At 40.0% G+C, this 22,083-nt stretch overlaps 1 long non-coding RNA gene across 1 annotated transcript in view; it reads left to right on the plus strand.

Moving 5' to 3' along the window:
* Positions 1 to 3,527: 3,527 nt before the first annotated feature.
* LOC118659282 overlaps positions 3,528 to 22,083 on the plus strand; it is a 58,788-nt gene continuing 40,232 nt past the window's right edge. Inside the window, exon 1 of the long non-coding RNA XR_004968482.1 lies at positions 3,528 to 3,591. This is a non-coding gene — a long non-coding RNA (uncharacterized LOC118659282). The remainder of the gene's footprint in view (positions 3,592 to 22,083) is intronic.

Here is a 22,083-nt window from a genome sequence, read left to right on the forward strand (position 1 = left end):
ATTCACAAGTCTTTAGTTGCTATTTATGACTTTCCTATCTTCCAGTGCCCATTACACATGTCTTTTATTTTCTGACATTACCTCAACTAGTTGAGGCTCTTTATCCTGTACAGTGACTCATATCTACACTGCTGAATCAAACATATTCACTGATGATCTATATTACTTACTCTTCTGCTGGCCCAAATTTATCTGGTCTGACTCAAAATGAGATGGGATTAAACTTAGGCTCCTGTTCTTTCTCTGAGAGCTTGAAACTGTCACACTACTTTTCTGTGTGTGTGTGTGTGTGTGTGTGTGTGTGTGTGAGTAAATACAGTAGGAAGAAGTATAACTACCTTGATGTTGTAATGTTTAGTTTTTTGAATGTTATTCCTAGGAAAAACACCTTGGGAGCACACACAGTAAAGGGGAGATTGAGCCCTGGCCAGTTGCTCAGTGGTCAGGGCATCGGCCCAAGGACCAGAGTCACAGGTTTAATTCCCAGTCAAGGGCATGTACCTCAGTTGTGGGTTCCATCCCCAGACTGGGTACATGCATGAGGCAACCAATGGATGTGTCTCTCTCACGTTGATGTCTCTCTCTCTCTCTCTTTCTCTCTCTCTCTCTCTCTCTCTCTCTCTCTCTCTCTCTCTCTCTCTCTCTCTTTCTCCCCACCCCCTTCCACTCTGTCTAAAAATCAATAGAAAAAATATCCTCAGGTAATGATTTTAAAAAAGGGGGAGATTGATAAATATCAGCACCCCCAGGTAAGCAGCTGAATATACCTGTTCAGTAATACTCACCCATAAGCTACCTCCTGCCTGTTACCACTAGGTGACAGTATTTGCAAATATTTTATCTGAAGGGAGAGTCTTTGTTACAGAAATTAGATTCTGTTGGTAGAGATGGTTAGTTTCCGCTAGAAGAGTAGCCAAACACACATATCTGTTATTATCTACACTCTTAGTCATGTGATATCATAGTTATCTGTCATCTGGAATACTTTCTTCCTACTAGTTACTAGTTTACTCCATGCTATAGACAGAATTGTGTCCCCCACCCCCAAATTCATATGGTGAAGCCCTAATACCCAATATGACTATATCTGAAGATAAGGGATTTAAGAAGTAATTACAATTAAATACGGTCATAAGGGTAGAGCCCTAATTCAATAGGATTGGTAACCTTATAAGAAATGGGGCGGGGGGGGGGGGGGAGGGAGAGATCTCCCTTTCTCTGTGCAGCACAGAAGAAAGGCCATGTGAACACACAGTGAGACGGCAACATCTGCAAGCCAGGAAGAGAGCCCTCACCAGAAACTGACTTCCCAGCCTCCAGAACTGTGAGAAATCAATTTTATGTTTCTTAAGTATTTTGTTACTGCATCCTGAGCAGACTACTATGCTCTGTCTCATCCTTTTCTTTGGAGAGGACCTATGACTAATGGTTAAGAATACAATATGTGTTCTGGAGTTAGCATCTGGATTCAATTGCAGGCTCTGTTACTTCCTAGTTGTGGTTATCTTAGCTTCAGTTTTCTCAAGTACAAAATGAGATAAAGTATCTAATTCAATAGGCCATTGTGTTGTTTAATGAGTTAATACTTTTTAAATGTCAGTAAGTGGTAGCTAATATTACGAGCATTGTCTCAGCTCAAATATCACTCCCTCTGGGACCCCTTTTCTGATGCCTTAGCCTGGGGCAAGTCTTCTATATACAGTTCATAGCACCCTGTGCTTAGCTTTTGGAACATTATAATAGATTGTAGTAATTTGTTTAATTTATGTTTGCCTCCCTCACTGAACTATAGGCTCTTTGAGGATAAAAAGGGCTATATAAGTTTTACTCACTGTGGTTTCTCCCAGCAAGTGTCATAGTGCTTGGGACATGTTAAGCGCTAAAGTCAAGTTTGATGAATGGATGAAAAATGCAACTCATTGATTTATATGGGGGATTCTATAAACTTTCTTTGAGGGATCAAAGTCAAGTAACTTGTAAAAGAAATAACTGTTCTTAATCTTCAGTGAAAAATGCTGAAAATGTATTAATCAGTTTACACAAAACAAATTAAACAAATAGGTAGTTTGGGGTATTTGATACCCTCTGAAATTTTAATTGCTTCATTCACCTATGACAATATGTGTCCCTCACTTGAATCATTATTTCTTCATTGAGAATTTATGTATTGATGTAGTTTCTATAATTCAAGCAGAATTGTACTAGGGAACTGGGTATATAAATAACCCTATCGAAGAAAGTCGGGAGAATCCTTGGCTAAAGTAAATGTTCATTTGGATAAATGCGGACTTCCATGTATTAAGTTCTTTTAAAGAAAGAGCCACGCTGGATGATCTTCAAGTTTTAAAACTTACGTTTTTCTAATATTTTATTATGTTTTAACAGGTTTGTTTCCTGAAAACAAATCTGGCAACATGTTGCCCTATTAATTTTCCCAAGCTATAAAATATTTCAAAGGGTGTACAATTTCAATAATCTTTAAAGTCCTTTGGTTATGAAATGATCAACTACATGAGTAAGGCTCAAATGTACAGTAATAAGAAATGTTAGTTATTTGTATTTAAAAGATAATGTTATATTTTAAAAGTTTTCTCAAAATGTAAGAAAGTGTCTTGTGGGCTTTATATACCTTATATAGACAGTAAAATCTTCCCTTTTTTTCTTATAGTGATAAAACTTTAGGAAGCCCTGATGCTAGATGTGATCCTTTCTTTGTATTAATCATTGTTTTACCATTTTATTTGCCTCTGCATTATCAGGCAGGATGCTCAGACTTTGGTTTTATCACCTATGACCCCTTAACTCCCCCATGATACACTATGTGCTGGTAGTACTTGGCTACTTTTGATAAATTGGCCAGTCTTGTGAAATGCTTCCCTAAGCTGAAGTTCTGGAACTTGTCAGATGTCCTCTCTGACAGTCATGTCTTCCTTTGGCTCTCAAATTACCCAACCAGCTGGGGTAAAGCCCATATCCTCCCACAAAGCATGCTTCCTTGGAAATTTAGATCTATTAGTTTTTGGCACTAAAAGTCATGCTCTTGCACTTTCTGTCAAATCAGGGCTAAATAATTTCTTGAAGGTGAGCAACCTTTTAAATGTTGGAGGACTAACAGTTCCAGGGATCGCTGCGTGTTCAGCAATTTGTAAGAAAGATCAGAAGACTACAGTGTTCCTTATGACTACATTTGAATGTAGCAAGATCCAGATTATTTTTTTTTTCTTCTTGTTAACTAGTCGAGAGGTTAGCATCACACTCTTCCCTCCAAGTTAGTCCATCCATTCATGCATACAGCAAATTTCTATGCACAAGAGAAGTATGACTTCTGAATTACATCAGCATGTGATCATTATTATATATGATTGAAAGGAGGGAATTACAAAAGGGTCTTGGGTGACCCTTATCCTCCCACCTACAAACTCCTGGGAAAGGGATTAATATGTGTCCTATAAAGAGTTAAGTTCTTACAAGCCAGCCAACATGGGAGAAATAAGTAATATCTAAATGTGTTCTTAAATCTGTTTGGAAGGTCTGATTTCGTTCCTGCTCTCGCAAAAGTAATTAGTGCTGCTGTCATCCTAAGAAATAGAGGTAAGTTTCAGAGTGCTTTCCAAACTTTGTTCTACATCAAAACACCTGAGGAGCTTTACAACTCCTGATACCCAGTCTGTGCCCAACACCAATGAAACTGGGATGCCTGGGTGGGTCTTAGGCAACAATAATTTTTAAAGGTCCCCAGGAGAATGCAATGTGCAGCAAAATTGGGATCCTGGGTTAAAATAGTCATGCGTTCTCTATCACACTTCACCTTTTTTAAATTGCTTTGTTAGCACAGTGGTTCTCAATCTGACTGCTCATTAGAATCCCAGGGCACCTTTAAAAATCTTATTTGGATTCACTTCGTCTAGGGCAGGGTGTAAGCATCAGCAGTGGATAGCTATTCCCCAAGTGACTCTAATGTGCAGCCATGGTGGAGAATTACTGGGCTACTTGATCCCGTATAGAGGTAAGATAAAGTGGGTCCTTCAGCCTTTTTCTGGCCATTAAGGGCCTTCTACATTTTAAAATTACTGTTCATTAGTTTTGTTGAATGAATTTTCTTTTTTAGTTTATTGGGCTCTAAAATGCAACCATATTTTTTATTCCATTGGTAGTAGGATTACCAGATAAAATACAGAACAGCCAATGAATTTTGATTTCAACTAAATAATGAATACTTTTTAGTACAAGTATGTTTATGCAGTATTTTGGGATGTATTATAAAAAAAGATTTACTGTTTATCTGAAATTCAAATTTAACTGGTGTCCTGAATTTTTATCTTCTATTTCTAACAGTGCTAATTGGTGGGAAAACATGGCTCATTCTTGGGGAAATCAGCAGTTGAATTTGGGGAGTGTTCCATCCTTTTAATCTTTGAGGTTTATGACCTGTCTTTTAGCTCTTAATCTCTTCTAGCTGCAGATGTGGTAGATAAAAAGGAATTAGTAATTTTGGAATTAAAAACTACTAAAAATTTCTTGGTAGCCAAGCAGACCCCCATTTTTCTTTTGCGTAGAGTATCGTTGGGTGACCAGCAGGTGAGGAGTATCACCATGCAAGAAAATAGGATATGGAGAAAGGTAAGCTTTGGTTCCAGGAACCCCAGTTCTGTGCTCTTAAAAGGATTGCCATTTGGAGCCATTTCTATGACTTTCAAATATTTGAGACTTGATTTTTTGTTCAAAAAATTTTTAAAGCTTATCTGAATATCAGATGTTTGCTGCTTTGGCTAGAGTTGAGATAGTTTCCAGGTGAAACCTGTTCTCCTAGCCTACTGAATCTGAACTAATGGAAACTTCGGAAGTCTCCCACAATCTTGTAAGAACCCCCAACAGGCTTCCCAAGCATTTTGGATGCCCTTCAGCCTCATCCTCTAACGACCATCCATCACTTAGCTGATTCCTGAAACTTCCTTCCTCCTCATCATCCCAAGAAGGACTTGAACTGTAAATAAAAGTCATGGGTGGGTATATTTCTTAGCTAATAGCAGGCTCTATTCAAAGGGAAAAGGAGTGAGGTTTCATGATAATTCCCAGAAAGCAGGTGTTGTAATGATTTTACCAAATTGGAGCCTGACATTTTGATGAACAACTCTTGAGCACCCCTCATAATTTCCTCCATAGAGGAGATAAGCAAACAGGTAATATGTCAAATCTCCCTGTGCTGTCCAAGTTTACTAATGGAAGGAGGTGAAACAGGTGAAGCACATTAACTTTTAACCTGTTAACACTGATTTTTTTCACTAAACATTAGATGTTTAAAAGGGAAATGCATGCTGGCAGAAAGGAGACAAGACAAAGGCTACTAGGAAGGACCTGAAAGCTGGCCTGCATCATGGAACATATTTGCAAGCCAGCTGGGCCCACTTTGCACAGATGTTTTTATAGGAACAAGAGGGAGGGGCAAGTGCTCTAATATTTGGCACATTAGCAAAGCAGAGGAATATCTCTTTCCATGATGCTCCTCCTTTCTCATGGCTGAATGTTGGGGTTGAAAGAAGCAGTTGTCAGAGGCTTTGGGATAATTTTATTGTTCAAACTGAACTCCAGAAAATTACATGCATTGATAAAAGGCTTTTTTCCAAGTTCATTTAAAAGGGTTAATTTATATTTTAGGATGCCAACTCTGAAAACCAAAGAGATGCATGTTTATTTACCTATGGATAAAACAATCCAATCATCATCAGCTCTTTTATTCATAAGTGAAAAAAAACATGTACTATTTGGAGAAAATACTTTATCCAAATTTGTTTTAGGGTGATGTAAATTAAATCCTCCCTTTCCCAGATGGTTGGTTTTGCCTGAATGCTATAGTAGCATGTCTATCTAGTGTGCATTTTAGAACATTGAGGAAATCAATTTTTCTATATAAGTTGGAGGCTTGGTGGCCCACCATTGTTCTATTTAGCTCACAGGGTGAAGAAAAAAAACAACAACTTTGAGCCAAAATTAGAAACGTGAGAATTTACACACACACACACACACACACACACACACACACACACGTCTGGATTACCAGGTTCTCCTGAAAAATCAGATTTGGCTATGCTGTGACCTCACTCCTCATGCCAGTGGTTGGTGGATCTTTGTATTTTGTAGTGGGCACAAGTTTTTCATTTCATCACAACCCCTGTCACTTTATCATTGGGTTTAAAGTGTGTCAGATATGAGACATATTACCTATATGAATGGTTCCTATATGCATTTGAATTTGCCATTCAAAATGTGAAGCAAGCCTGGCCTGTGTAGCTCAGTGGTTGAGTATCAACCTATGAAACTGGAGGTCATGGTTTGATTCTCAGACAGGGCACATAACCGGATTGCAGGCTTGATCCCCAGCAAGGTGTGTGAAGGAAGCAGCCCATCAATGATTTTCTCTCATCACTGATGTTTCTGTCTCTCCCTCTTCCTTCCTCTCTGAAATCAATAAAAATATATTTTTTAAAAAATATGAAGCCAGATTAGATTATTAATCCAATGTCCTCTGAGCTGATTCTATGATTCTTCTCTTTTATACAAATGGAGTTCTTGATATTCTTATGGATTATCTGATACTTTGAGGAAGGAACTTGACTATATTGTCAACATCATCTCTACCCTAATTTAGTTTACTTGGAGTGTGAATGAATTTATGACTAGCCGAATAACTCTTCAGTTGATTTTCTTCTTTGGTTGTGTTTTCATTGGTGGAGAATTAAAATGATCATCTGGATAGGCTCATGTAAAAATGAAAAACAGAAATTAGTAATTTGAATATTGAAAAGTAGTTGCCTCTACAGATAAAATCTAGCTCAACTGTTGACTTTATTCCACCTGGTATCAGACAACTTTAAACTAAGAAGGGGCCTTGGCGATAACATTTGACCCCTTTATTTTATAGACAAAACTGAACTTAGGAGAGGTAAAGTGACTTATTCTTAATCATGCTATAGTTTAGTGTCAGAACTAGGACCCAAACCCATCTTTCTTAACATTCACCAAGGCTGATATTATTCCTATTATCTTTTGCCTCTAATTATGTAAGTACAGTTTCAGGTTTATTTCTCAGTTTTCATTGTTGCTATTGTTTTTGCAATAATTTACAATAAAAATTATAACATTGTCATAATGACCTTTTATTTTATTTTAAATATATTTTATTGATTTTTTTTACAGAGAGGAAGGGAGAGAGATAGAGAGTCAGAAACATCGATGAGAGAGAAACATCGATCAGCTGCCTCATGCACATCTCCCACTGGAGATGTGCCCGCAACCCAGGCACATGCCCTTGACCGGAATCAAACCTGGTACCTTTCAGTCCGCAGGCCAACGCTCTATCCACTGAGCCAAACCGGTTTCGGCAATAATGACCTTTTAAAGATCAGAGTTCTGTATGATAAAATTATGAACCATTTCATGGGTACTTCTCTTGAATATATAAAGATGATCCTTAGTAATGAAAAAATTATAATTCATATTTTAATTAAAAAGGCTTCCAGCCCAGCCAGTGTGGCTCAGTGCTTGAGCATTGATCTGTGAACCACAAGGTTATGGTTCAATTCCTGGTCGGGCACATACCCAGGTTGCAGGCTCAGTCCCTGATGTGGGGCCTGCAGGAGGCAGTCAACCAATGATTCTCTCTCATCATTGATGTTGCTATCTCTCTCTCCCTCTTCCTTCCTCTCTGAAATCAATACAAATATATTAAAACAAAAACATAACTTAAAAAAAGGCAATGCTAGCAGTAGTTGTCTTTGAATGACTTTCGATGGTATCCCCCACTTCTCTTCTTATGTTCCAAATTTTCCATCATGAATCGACATCACTATTATAATTGTTAGAATTTTTAAACAGTTATATAAAAGAAACAAAGGCAAATCCAGTCTGATAAAGACATGAAGTACTTAAATGTTCCCACACCTCATTCATTCCTGTGAGTGGAATGTAAAGCCCATTTCCTGTGATTCAAATATGCACACACAAAGAGAAAGGATTTGACACATTCCCACAGTGAAAGAAAAATAGTGGCCACAATTGCAAGGGGTATGTGCTAAGGGCTGTGACCTAGAGTGCATTCCAGGCTGAGTGACACTGACTTTTAAATTTAAAATCCAGCAGTTCCAGCGCTGTCAGTATCTGGCTAATTAACTTAGTCCAGTTTTCTGATATGGACTGTTATTTTCTCAGAAATTCTGAAAGCTAAGGAGAATTCAGACTTTGCTTTACCTTTGTCTAGTGTTGGGGGACTTAAAGAATGGAAAATTAGCACATGGCCTCTCTCCCAAAGACTACTGTAACAGCTGTGTGGTTACCAAGGGAGGAGTTTACTGGGATGGGGAAAGAAAATACTTCATTATAAATAATCCGTTTTTACTACTCCTGTTTCTGGGAAACCTGATACATACAATGCACCTAAGTGTATTGGAGGTCAAGTTCCGACTGTGTTTTTATTAAATATTTGACTGTTTTATGTGTTAGTGTAATTGACTGCATTTGAGACCTGGGTGATTAAAGAGCTTGTCTGTAGGAAGCTTGCCTCTCTGTCGCCTACCTTTTGGCTCTGTCTCTCTCGCTTTTCTCTTTCTTCCATCTCTGTATTTTGAAAATATTAAATTTTTAAATATGGCTCACTGTACTTTCTCATGCTCCTTAATTTTCATTTCTTAAGAAGTGAAGCATCAGAGAACATTGCATAGCTCAGTGTCAATCAATAAATTAGTATCCTTAGTCCTTTAATGTCGCCTCTGCAAAGCTGGGATGGTTGGGGGAATAATACTGACAAGTAGATCCAATGTTTTGTATCTGTGAGGAAGACACTATTTTATTTACTTCTCATTCATCATGGAAGGGACACAGCTCAACTTATAAAAGGATATTTTAGCACCCCAGAGAAACTATTTTAATGCTGAATCTCAACAAAATATTGCACCAACTTTTTGTATCTGCAGTTATCTCTTAGAGGTACTGCTATTTTTAAAACTATTTTTGGTATACTTCTAGATAAGTTATGACCTCTTTTGACTTCTAAATAAACATTAAAATAGACACATACATGTACACACACACCTCCTTAAACTGCGTCTCTAGACCTTCCTGTTACAGTTGGGATGTGGCACTGGTGCTGTTGGAGTTGGACAAGGCCAAATGACACTTCACATGACATAGGCATGAAATCCCCTCCCTCTTGTTTCCCCATTGAGTATTTTGGTAAATTACACTTTCTCACTGCCTCAGAGTCAGAGTGGTGAGCTATGGCTTCATGCTGGGATGGCTGAGGCTCTGACACACAGACAGGGGAGTACTTGGAAGTGACAAGAGCACCTCAGCTCAGAAGGAAGAGTAATTGAAAAACCCCAGACTGCTCCATGCACTGCTTGTCAAGTCATTCTTGGAAACAGGCTTTCATCGTCAAAATCCCCTCTCACTCACGAGTCTTCTTGCTTCTCACCCTGCAATGAATGACACAGGTATAAAACAAAACAGGTTCACAGTTACAGATGCTGGTGAGGAAAATCCCAAAGGGGAACTTTACCACAAGTTTTGACTTCTATTGAAAGTCTTTAAAATTAACTTTTCAAATAGTTGTTGGTTTAAAATGCTACTTAAGTTGAAGGATGAGTGAACTTTTCATGTTACCTTACATTTTATGAAGCACTTACGGGTGCAGTGTATTATGTAGTAGAAGAAAATCAAGTTACTCAGTGGAAAATGGGTTGTGCAATTAGTCAGAGCCCCGATTGAATATGGTGTATTAATTGTAGTAAAATGTGAAAATTTTGGGGGAGAAACTTGGACAGGCAATGAAAAAACATAACTGGCAGAAGCACCCAGCTTTGAAAGTCCCAGCCTGCCACCATGTTATGGGTAAGGCTTGCCACTGGAGACAAGCAAATCTTGATTCTCATCTCAGCTTTACTGCCTTTTAGGGCAGTGGTTCTCAACCTTGGCTGCACATTAGAATCACCTGGGAATCTTTTTAAAATCCTGATTTCTGGGCCTCATCCTCCAGATAGTCTGTTTCTTTGTTATGGGGTGGGACCACAACATTAGTAACAAAGAAATAGAATTTCTGGAGGATGGGGCCCAGAAATCAGGATTTTAAAAAGATTCCCCGGTGATTCTAATGTGCAGCCAAGGTTGAGAACCACTGTTTTAGGGAATAGTTTATGAGAGTGGAGGCTTTGGAGCCAAATTTTTGGGATCCACGTCCTGCTTTATTCACTTGTTCTATGTCCCTGGGCAGCCTCCTAATGTCTCTGTTTTCTTATCTCAGCACAGAGATGATGCCATCTGGTGCATAGTGTTGTAAGGATTAAAGCAGACATATGTAATTTGATTGGAAAGGTACTGGCACATTGCATGTCTTTAGAAAATATCAGTCATTATTATTAAATGTGTCACTTTAGCAAAGGCCAGTCACATGACTGCCACTATTTCAATGTCCTCAGATATAAAAGAGAAGATAATTATTGAAAGGATTAATTGAGTGCATGTATTTTGTTAATTTAATTTTAACTTTTTATTTAAAAAAATTACAAACACATACAAAAGTAGAAACTAATATGACTTCAGTTTCCAGTTACGCATGAGAGGAACTTAGAAGTCACACTCCGTCCTAACAACCAGTAAAAAGCTGACTTGAAAAATTAACTTTTCTAGGATCTGTAGGAGCAGGGAGGACACAAGGCAAACCCTTGTCCCCAATATTGGAGGGACAGACAGCTGAATGCAGGGAGGCATGTCTTGCTGGAGCAGAGATTCAGGAGCCCATAGGAAAACCTGAGCTGTAAGGGACGAATTGCTAGAGGCTCAGTGTGGACAAGTCTGAGAGTTAAAAACTCCGGGGGACCCAGGCATAAGGAGAGGCCCACAATATTGTGAGATTTACCTTCAGGAGCTTGACCAGGCTCCCACAGCGAATATCGGAGAAAAATCCCATCATGCTTCCAGCAGGGGAAGGAGAAAGGAACGGTTGTAAAATAAGACAGAGCACTCTGTTCCTTTAACAAGGCCTGACTCTAGAGAAAGTAGTTAACCAGAGCCCAACATTGGCATGTTATCAGAGCTTAACTGACCTGGGGGTGGGAAATACTCGTGAGGTCTAACCATTCTGTCCCACCTACATGGGGAGAAACCAACTGGGAAACACTTGTGACATTCACAGTCCAGAGACATGGGCCCACTGGAAGTCTGAAGCCTGACCAGGGCTCTGTGGAGCAGTTCCCCTTCCCCGCACCTCACTGCTAAAGGCCTGTTTACAGAAGTGCCTTAACCTGGTACATCATGTCTGGCTATCATGAAAAATATGGCAAAGCATCCCAAAAGTAAAACAAAACAAAAAACACCACAATTTGAAGAGACAGAGCAAGTCAGAACCAGATATGGCAGGGATATTGGACTTATTGGACTAGGAACTGAAAACCCCTATGATTAATATGCTACAGGCCCTCATGGATAAAGTAGACAGCATGCAATAACAGATGGGCAGCATAAGCAGAGAGATGGAAATCCAAAAAAAGGACCAAAAAGAAATAATAATGTAAATAACCCCACGAGTTCATCATCAAGTTGTTAACAATGGTCACTTTTTATGGTTTTGTTTCAACTATTGCCCTATCAATTTTTTTCTGGGACTTTTCAAGCAAATGACAGATATGATATTATTTTAATTGTAAATTCTTCCACATGCAGGTGTAGTAGACTGTTTGCAAGATGACCACACTGACTCTTCTATGTGTAGCCCCTTTGCACTGTGACTTGCAGCTTTTCCCATTAGGGGGCGGAGTCTGTTTCAGGTTTTGTGAAATGCCTTGACTCATGAATGTGGCAAAAGTGATGTGGGATTCCAATCCCAGGCCTTGGAACTCCTAGATAGAAAAACTGTTCAGCTGAGCCCCGTTTAAGTTGCTGACCTTACAGAACCATGAGTAGGTAACAGTACTAATTTTGGGTGGTTTATTATGCAGAAATATATACCTAACATAGTGATTTTTTAAAAGTGCTTAATATGGGTCTTCGTACATAAATATGAAGCCTTTACCATACTGACCAGGGAATTGAACTTACAAAGCATGAGGCATTTTATAATTCTGAGGGAGAGTGCCAATGTGCTAACATCAGTGTAGAAATAGTATTCCATGACATTCATTCTATGAGCCTTCCGTAGCTTGATATTCCAGCTTAAGGTCCAAGGGATACCGATCCTTGATCTAACTTCTCTTTTGAGAATCTGATAAAATCTATAAAAATTCTTCCTAGAAATAAAATGCATGTGTACAGAATCCCCTTTGCTAAACGCACGCACACACCCACACACACATTTGGCTCCATCGTGTCTAACAGTGGCTGACACATAGTATGTGCTCAGTAATTATTTCAGTTATTCTTTGAATAAATGGCTGAACAATTGAATGAATAAATATTCATAAACTGGCATCTCCCAGTGTTCTCTCAACATTGATTGGCATGTATAAGAATCCTCTGGGGAGGACTTTTAAGAGATAGGGCTGTCCAGTCTATATCTTTTGAGACTCATCATTTGTCTGAGAACTGAACTCCAGAATCAGATGTTTAAGTTCTCTGAGTGATGCTGAGGCAAGTGGTCCTTGAGTGTTTTATATTTCCTCCAAAGATGTCCACCAGGAGCACAGCCAAACAGGAGAGTCTGATCCTTTGTCCCTGGCAATTTGGGGCAAATCAAATATAATCATTTAAAATAATCAAATAACTAATTCAGAAACCCATTCTCATTTAAAATAGTTTTCTTCCTGTTTTTGTTCCTCATCTCTTCACTATATTTCTTTTTATAGATTTTTCTGAGATACATATCTTACAAAGGTTGAAAATTTCCCTTGACTAGATATTTTTGTCCAACTGAGAAAAATTCAGTAGCAGTCATTGAGAATCTAAAAAGAAGTGTTTGGAAAATTGTTAGGGTCACTTTTGCCACTGGAGTCTGTAATATAAAGAGCATATAGGCTAGCCACCACCTATAACAACAAAAATATCAAATAAGCCTTGAAGGATCTAATCCTTCATTTTTTTAAAGAAAGGAATTTGAATGGTTAAAACATTTTTAGTTTAAAACTTTTTTATTGATCAAAGGAATGCAAATTTAGAGTAATGAGATTTCCACTGACCAGTTAGGAAATGGTATGGAAAAATAGGCAATCTTATGCACAAAAACAAGCACTCCTACATGGCCTGGAACTAGTTTTCTGAAGGGCAGCTTGGAAGTAAGTGTCAAATTTCAAAATGTTGGATATATTTTTGGCCCAGAAATTATATTTGAGGGCATGTATCCTTAGAAAATTATTGGATATGTGTCCAAAGATGTATCCTCTTCTTAAGGACATTAATGTATCCTATTCTCAAGGCCACTCACAAATCAAATATTTTAAAACAATAATAATATCCACTAATTCGGGATTAATGAAATTGGTTGACATAGCTCCATACAATTAAAATAGCTGACACTTACTGAGCACTTACTATTTGCCTAACCTGTACTTATTTCCTTATAGGGATTAACTCATCTAATATTTTCAAATAATACTCTGTGTAGGTAGTATTATTATCTCACATTAAAGATGAGGAAGGTAAAGCACAGAGAGGTCGAGTAACTTACCTAAGGTTATGCAGCTGCTCATGGTAGAGTATGGGCGGGGGGGTGGGGCGGAGTGCACCCAGGCAGTCTGGCTTGAGTCTGTACTCTTTAACCCCTACACATGGAATATGACACAGCAACTACATGAAGAGGGGACAAGGACATATTTAGTGAAGGAAAGTAGATTTCAGAAGAATCTAGCATAGTTACAGAAAAAATGGAGTGGAGGAAGGAAGAACATATGTAGAATGCTTAGAAAAACATTTGAAAGGGCTTATTCCAAATGCCAGGGGTTACTTTGGGGGCAACTTTCACTTTTTTTCTTTACAATTCCTAACAACCTAAGATTCTTATTTAATAAGCTGGTACTTCTTTTACAATTAGAAAGTTGTTGTTTTTTAAATGAGCCAACTTTAGCCTTAATTTGTTTTGACAAATGTTGAGGCATTCCTGCTTGACTCAATTGGTATTCGTTTTTCCCTGCTAGCATTTCCTGTAAGCCAGTACCTTCCTAAATTTCAATTATTTACTCGTTTCATGTTGGTGCTACATCTGCATGTTAGTGAAATTCTAGGTATAACTGTCCTGAGAGTTGCAATGAAGGAGATATGTAGAGAAATCTATACTAATAAAAGAGTAATATGCTAATTAGACCAGGAGACCTTCCGGAGAACTTCCAGACATCCTTCTGGACAAAGCCAGAGGCTTGGCCAGCCTGCAATCTGCCCCCAAATGGCCCTCAGCCCCTCACCCAGGCTGGCCACAGCCCCCAGGAGGGACTCCCACCCTGAAGGGTGTGGCCAGCCTGAAAATGGCCCTCAACCCCTCACCCAGGCTGGCCACATCTCCCAGCGGAGACTCCCACCCCAATGGGGTGTGGCCAGCCTGCAAACCACCCCAGCCCCTCGCCCAGGCCAGCCCTGCCCCCCAAGGGGACCCCCACCCTTATCTGGGACCCCCTTCAGGGCAGACCAGCCATCCCCACCCGTGCACCAGGCCCCTATCTATACTAATAAAAGGGTAATATGCTAATTAGACTGGGAGACCTTCCAGACATCCTTCTGGACAAAGCCATGGTGGCAGGGCCAAGACTGAGGCAGTTAGGGGCGATCAGGCCAGGAGGGGAGGACAGTTGAGGGTGAGAAGGCTGGTGGAGGGGGGCAGTTGGGGGCGAGCAGGCCGGGGGGGGGGAAGTTGGGTGCGATCAGGCCGGCACGGGGGGGGGCAGTTGGGGCGAGCAGGCTGTCAAGGGGGGGCAGTTGGGGATGAGCAGGCTGGCATGCAGAGTGGTTAGGGCAATCAGGCAGGCAGGTAGGTGAGTGGTTAGGAGCCAACAGTCCCAGATTGTGAGAGGGCTGTCCAACTGCCGGTTTAGGCCCGACCCCTGTGGGATTGGGCCTAATCTGGCAATCAGACATCCCCCGAGGGGTCCCAGATTGGAGAGGGTGCAGGCTGGGCTGAGGGACACCCCTCCCCGCCCCCCATGCACGAAGTTTGTGCACCAGGCCACTAGTTAAGATATAATACTGAAATGATAGGAATGGACATGGCAATGTGGCTGACCCTAGAGGCATTAAAGTGATCACCACTCTGCTGGCTGGAAAAGCTGACTACTCACTTTTGCAGCAGTCCTTGGACCTTCAGTCAGCCATGTGACCCATGAGACCAAAGGGGATGGCTGCTGAGGGGCTTCTACAAAATACTTTGTTTTCCAGGTAGAAAGATCACACCTAACTGGCACCACGCCTTTCTCCCCCAAGCTAGTCAGCCAGTTGTGAGGGTATCATGTTTGCAATTGTAGGAGCCATTTTGTGACCTTGAAGCTGCAAGTGAAGAAAAGATCAAAAGATAGTCTGATTCTAACGTGTGTGCTATTGAAGCCTACCTTCAGATTTTTGGTTTTGTTGAAAACAAAACAAAACAAAACAAAACAAAAGACACACACACAAAACACCACCGTTTTTTGTTGAAGCCATTGTTAACTCTTTGATTAGTTGCAGCCAAGCATATTCCCAATGGATACAGTGCTCAAAATGCTCAGGTATTATTCTTTCTTGATTATAAAAATGTTTTGCATCTTACCTTACATAGAAAGAAATACTGTTTGAATCATTTTCATGGAATCCTTGAAGACTAAAATTAAAACTATATTAGAATTAGAGTTCATCTAGTTAAATGTCTTCTTTTTACAGACCCAAAATAATTAGGGAGAGTAAACGATTATACGACTAGTGGTTATTTTCTTTTATAACCATTTTTAGAATGTTGCATGGTGATGCCTTCAGGTGGCTATTTCTGTTGACTGTAAGTTGAAAGTCTGTAAGTTGTACGTCTTGACTACTATTCATAAGTCATGAAGTATAAGATGATAGACTATGAACATCCTACAGCATCACAATAGATATATTGCCTGACGAGAAATATGTGTGTTCCTTGCCCTGAGCATGAAACTGCTGGCTGATGAATTTGCAGAAGATGTGATTGGAAGAATGCTTGACTGGGTGTGTTGGTAGCTGTTCTTCATCATAAGCACTTAAAGAGTCATTTTGTTGGATGATTTTGGTCACTGATAGAAGCTGAGATGTGCAAGCCTATGGCAGCCAGCACAGCAATGAACTCATTATTTTTGTCTCTGCTGGAACATCTTTTTGGGATTTCTGTATCACTCACAGCTAATGGGTCTGGACTTGCCACTTATATATCCAAAGTGGATTCCAGTGGTATAAAATCATTTAGAATGAATCTTAAAAAGGAAGAAGGGGGACACTGAGGGTATAATATAGAACCCCACCCACAAGATGTTTATTCTAATAACTACATTTGAATGTGTACCAGTGATACTTTTTTCTCATGGCTAGACCTTAAAATGACCCAAAAAATCAGAAGACAGAGCTATATCCTAAACACTTGTGAGTCAGCTCTCAGCTCAAAAATCACCTCCGGTGGAATGTTCCCTGATCCCTCAATCTGAGGCCACCCTAAGCCACTCTAAGAAACCACTCCATTTTAGTTTCTTCTAGGCTCTTATCACCATCTGACCATTATTTTTTAAATTTTGTTCTTGTTCATTGTCTCTCTCCACTCACTAGCATGTTAGATTAGAGGCAGCAAGACCTACACTGTCTTGTTTACTGTGGCATCCTCTGCAAAGATACAAGGTCCCAGAGTAGGAGCTCAATACATATTTGTTGAATGAATGAAAGGGTGGCTACAGTGCTCTCTCTAACAGCTTTAGCTTCAAAGACAAGTCCAGAAATTGTCTTTAAGAGTGAGGTGAAAGATGGCTTCTCCCTTTTTAATTTTGATGATGGTATTGATCTCTGTGTTAGCCAAATGCTTGTGTATCTCAGTCCAAAGAGTTACAATATAAATATGTGGAAAAATATTGGAGCAATTAGAACTAGCATATGCCTTACTTGGTCCCATTAACATTGATATTTGTATGTGTGTGTATGTGTGGGTACACATCTCAGTCAAGGTTATATAATGCTATTGTCTAGGTGGCCAATGGTCTGGGTTATTGAGGAAAAGATATATATTTTAAATTGTGCCAGAATTATACAGATATCTTCACATTTCACTGCATATTATGCTGCACAGATATTTTTTGCACCCTTCAACTGATCCTGTGCTTTACTCATGCATACACATTGTTCTGAAATCCCAGTATAAAAAGTACTGAAACCAGGCCAGCATTAGCCTTGCTTAGGAAACCTGCAGAGAGCTGGATTGAAAAGAACCCTAGGCATTTGCATCTACTGCATAACAAGAGCAAGAGCTTAATTTTGTGACCCAGGAAAAGAACCCATATAGAACTCTAAAGCACCCCCCACCCCCGACCCCACCCCACCCCCTCCCCTCCCCGCCATGCGGGATGGAAAGTCGTGTGGGATGTAGTGTAGCAAGAACACTATTCAGCTCCAAAGATCAACTAAGCTGCCAGCACACTGAATTTTTAGAGTAAGATAAAACATTCATTACAGATGTCAAGATTAGAGTTTGCTTTTTTTGCAAATTCCATGGGGTCTCTAAGCAACTTGATCTTTGAATTCCCAAGGTACTAAATATCTACAGAGAGGAGGTTGTTATTTTAATGTTGTAAGAATCCCCACCTTGAGTTCTGCCAAGTAAAAATCTAGCTTAATAACACAGACTATAAGGAATATTTCTCATTTTTTTAGAGGACTAACATTTACTGGTAAAACACAATTTAAGCTGATAATTGTAGCTGTAAATTTTCTCAAAATTCTGTGAGGTGCCTTGCCTGAGCTCGAAGAAACAACTGTGTTATCACTGAAATTGGATTTTGATTTTAGAAAGCCTTCCCACACACTAATTTTTAAAAGTATTTGTCACTTTAAAAGTGTTTGTCATTTTAACAGAGAAGCATTTCCCAGAAGAGGAATTTGGCTGCTGGGGGGCAAAATCTGGGTAATCATATTTGATGTTCATAAATGTGAAATCACCTTCTCTCTTTTTGCCCAGGCCATTAATACTGATCGCAGAGAATTATTGGGAACAGAATACATATTAGATTACCAATGTCCAAGGTTTGGAATAACTTACCAATGTCCAAGTAATATCTGCTTATTAGAGAGAAAATGTTGTTGTGGGTATAGACTCTGAGGCCCCAGAAACTCAGGTGTACAAGATATATAACACTCCATTTTTTTTTAACCCTCATCTCAATATCAAGCCCCATTCTGCTGAGTGGCATGAAACATAAAATTAGTCACTTGTGGGTAAACTCAATCTTTCCAGGTTTAAATTCAGGAAGTTGAGAGTTTCTTTCTCTCCATCCTTCTTCCTAGAGTGGCAGATAGAATCATGGTATCGGGGAGATGAGCTCATTGCAGGCAATGTATAAATCCCTCTGAAGCACTCTAAAAACAATGCAAAGCTGAGCTGCCCTGCTCTGCCTTGGGTAATGTGGTTGGCTGTCTTGAGCCCTCTTGGCCCTCAGCACTCTGCCTTATTCCTCCAGGCAAGGCCACTGTCTCCCAGGAATCCAGGTGGAAGTGGGGTACAAGTCCCTTCTATTATCACATTTGAGCATTATATCGTTTCCCCTGTAACACTAGCCTCTTTGCTGAGAGCCCCGGATCAGCATCTCACTATTTTATTTTCTAATTCTTTTTTCTTTCATCTCAAAAAGTATGTTAAGTTTTAAAAACTCAACCTTCTAACCTAGCTGGCGTGGCTCAGTGGTTGAGCATTGTCTTATGAACCAGAAGTCACGGTTCAATTCTAGGTTAGGGCATATGCCTTGGTTTCAGGCTTGATTCCCAGTGTGGGATATGCAGGAGGCAGCCGATCAATGATTCTCTCTCATCATTGATGTTTTATCTCTCTCTCCCTCTCCCTTCCTCTCTGAAATAAATAAAAATATATTTTAAAATATCAAGTGGGATCTTTTTGGGATTTCTGTATCACTCATAGCTAATGGGTCTGGACTTGCCACTTATATATCCAAAGTGGATTCCAGTGGTATAAAATCATTTAGAATGAAGCTTAAAAAGGAAGAAGGGGGACACTGAGTGTATAATATAGAACCCCACCCACAAGATGTTTATTCTAATAACTACATTTGAATGTGTACCAGTGATACTTTTTTCTCATGGCTAGACCTTAAGACTAATAATATAATGAAGATTATGTACTTTTTATTTAGATATACCAATACTTAACTTTTGTCTCATTTGCTTTATTTCTCTGTATATATACACACACATTTTTTCCTGAATCAATGGAAAGTTAGTTGTCTACATCATACCATTTAACCCTGAAATACTTCACTCTGTGTCTACCAAGAACAACACATTCTTCTACCTTATCACACTGAGAATTTAATATGACACAATGCTTTTACTAATATTACTAATATATATTTATATCTAACAATTTTTAATCATCCCAGCAATGTCTCTTATAGACTCCTCCTCCTTTCTTCTTCTTCTCCTCCTCCTCCTCCTCCTCTTTCTCTGTTCTCCTAAGTCCTGTCCTCTATTGTATTATTGTAATTGATGCCAAAGAGCAAATACTTTTTTTAGTTGGCTCTTGGTGCACATTTTGGTCACTGACTAAATTTAGAAGGACAATCATGTAGATCCTATATGAAATTAGTGATTTTGCAAAGAAAATTTGTAGGATCCTCATGAGGAAGTGAATTACATTCACACAGGCCTCATGTAGCTAAAAGCACAATAGCAGCCTAAAGTGTAGCAAGTTAAGAGTGTCTGCTTTCTGGTAGTCTTTGAAACTGTGTTTTGGAGGATGAGCTCAGTTTATTCATTAGAGCTGATAACTTGTGAACTTTAAATCAGTTGCAGATTTTCAACATGACAAACTCACTACTTTTGAGAGGCTTATATGTATTAGAAAGCTGACAACTTTATGACAGTGAACTAAGGGCCTTTGTGCTGTTCTAGGCAGTATTTAATTGACATCAGGGAGATGTTGTGTAAATACTTCACTGATGGCAACAGAGAGTAATCTTGTTCAAATGATAGCATAAACAGTTGAGCTCAGATTCTGGGATTTACTCAACCAGTCCTCAGAACATGCTTTGCTGCTTCTGAGATATGCAGGAAAAACAAAACAACAAAACTTTTCCTTGAAAGATAAGTCACAGACTGGAAAAAAAATACTATGCACCTGTATGATAAAGGAATTGTATCAGAATATGAACTCTCACAGCTCTACAATAGAAGGCCAAATGACCTAATTTAAAATGGGCAAAAGATGCACCTTATTAACAGAAGAAAAGGGCACCCATTAACTTCAGTCATTGGGAAATGTAAACTAGAATGAAATACCACTTCACACCTACTAGAATGGCTAAAGCTGAAAAGACTGCTAATACTAAGTATTAGCACCCCAAATGTCTATCAACATCTGAATATATTAGTATGTTCATACATGGGATACTACTCAGAAAAATAATAAAAAGGAATGAGGCAACAGCATGGATAATATCAAAATAATTATGCTGAGTGAGAAAAGCCAGGTAAAAATAGTACCTATTATATGATTCCTTCCATATAAAATTCTAGTCAATGTAATCTGTAGAGGTAGAAAGCGTACCAGTAGGTGCCTGAAGGTGGGGGGTAGGGAGGAGGGAAGATGAGGGGGGATGGATTATACAGGGGCAGGAAGAAACTTGGGAGATGATTTATGTACTCACTATCTTCATTGTGGTGATGGTTTCACAAGGCTAAAGATATGTCAAAACTCATCAAATTGTACACATTAAATATGTGCAGTTTATCATATGTCAATTATACCTCAGTAAAGCTGTCTTATAAAAAAGAAAGCATAGTTTAGGAGAAAATATTTGCAATATGTAAAATCAAAAAAGGACTAACATCCAGAATGTTGAAAATAAAAGTTTCCACAGATCAATAAGGAAAAATGGCAACATAATAGGAAAATGGGCAAGTATCTCTAAGTGGGTAATATATATCTGACCATAGGCAAGAGGGAGGTAAATGGAGTTAAAGTATTGTAATATTATTGAATTTCTTTGGAAATGGGAAAAGTACTCATTTATATTAGACTAGAGGCTCAGTGCATGAATTCGTGCACAGGTGGGGGGTCAGCTGGCCTGCCCCGATGGGGGCCAATGGAGCTGGGCTGGCCAGGAGGAAGGGCTGCAGGTGGTTGGCTGGCTGACCCCACCCCCGATCGAGGTGGGGGTGGCTGATTGGGGGTGGGGCCAGCTGGGGGAGGAGCCGCAGGAGGTTGGGGGTGTTGATCAGGGCCCCGATCAGGCCACTTGGCTGCTGCAGTGCACATCATAACAACCAGTCATTCTGGTCATTCCAGTTGTTCTGGTTGTTCCTGCATTCTGGTTGCTTGGCATTCATTCATATATATATTTTAGGTGCCCAGTGCACAAATTCATGCACCTTGAAAGGAACTGTGGGCTGTAAGGCTGCAGTGGGCACAGGGATGGGTATTGACCTATCCTCCATGCCCCTGCCTGGCCCCTCCTGCCGTGGCCCCCAGACTCCTCTCTGCTGGCAGCCCCGTTCCCACTGCGGCCTCCCACAGGCTGACAACCTTGGCCCCACATGCACCTGCTGACGGTGCCAAGTGATCGGGACCAGTGCCAGGCACCGACAGTGAGTGCGAGCGGCAGCTCTGGCGCTGGCTATGGGTGCAAGCGGGGCCAGCTCTAGCAGTAGGTGCAAGTGGCAGCTCTGGCACTGGCAGCAGGTGTGAGCACCGAGCGGGACCACAGTGTGCAGGAGCAAAGAATTTTCAGTAACCACCAGAGGCTCACCCCAATAACAGTGACTGGTTCCCCGCCTTGGTCTGGCACCCCCACTCACCTGCTCTACCATCCCATTGTGGCCAATGCCCACCATGTTCCATGCATGCCCCTGGAGGTCAGCGCATGTCATAGCAACCAGTTGTTCGGTTGTTCGGTTGTTTCGCCATTTGGTCTATTTGCATAT

Source organism: Myotis myotis, unplaced genomic scaffold (assembly GCF_014108235.1).
Source record: "Myotis myotis isolate mMyoMyo1 unplaced genomic scaffold, mMyoMyo1.p scaffold_m19_p_6, whole genome shotgun sequence".
Classification (NCBI taxonomy): Eukaryota; Metazoa; Chordata; class Mammalia; order Chiroptera; family Vespertilionidae; genus Myotis; species Myotis myotis.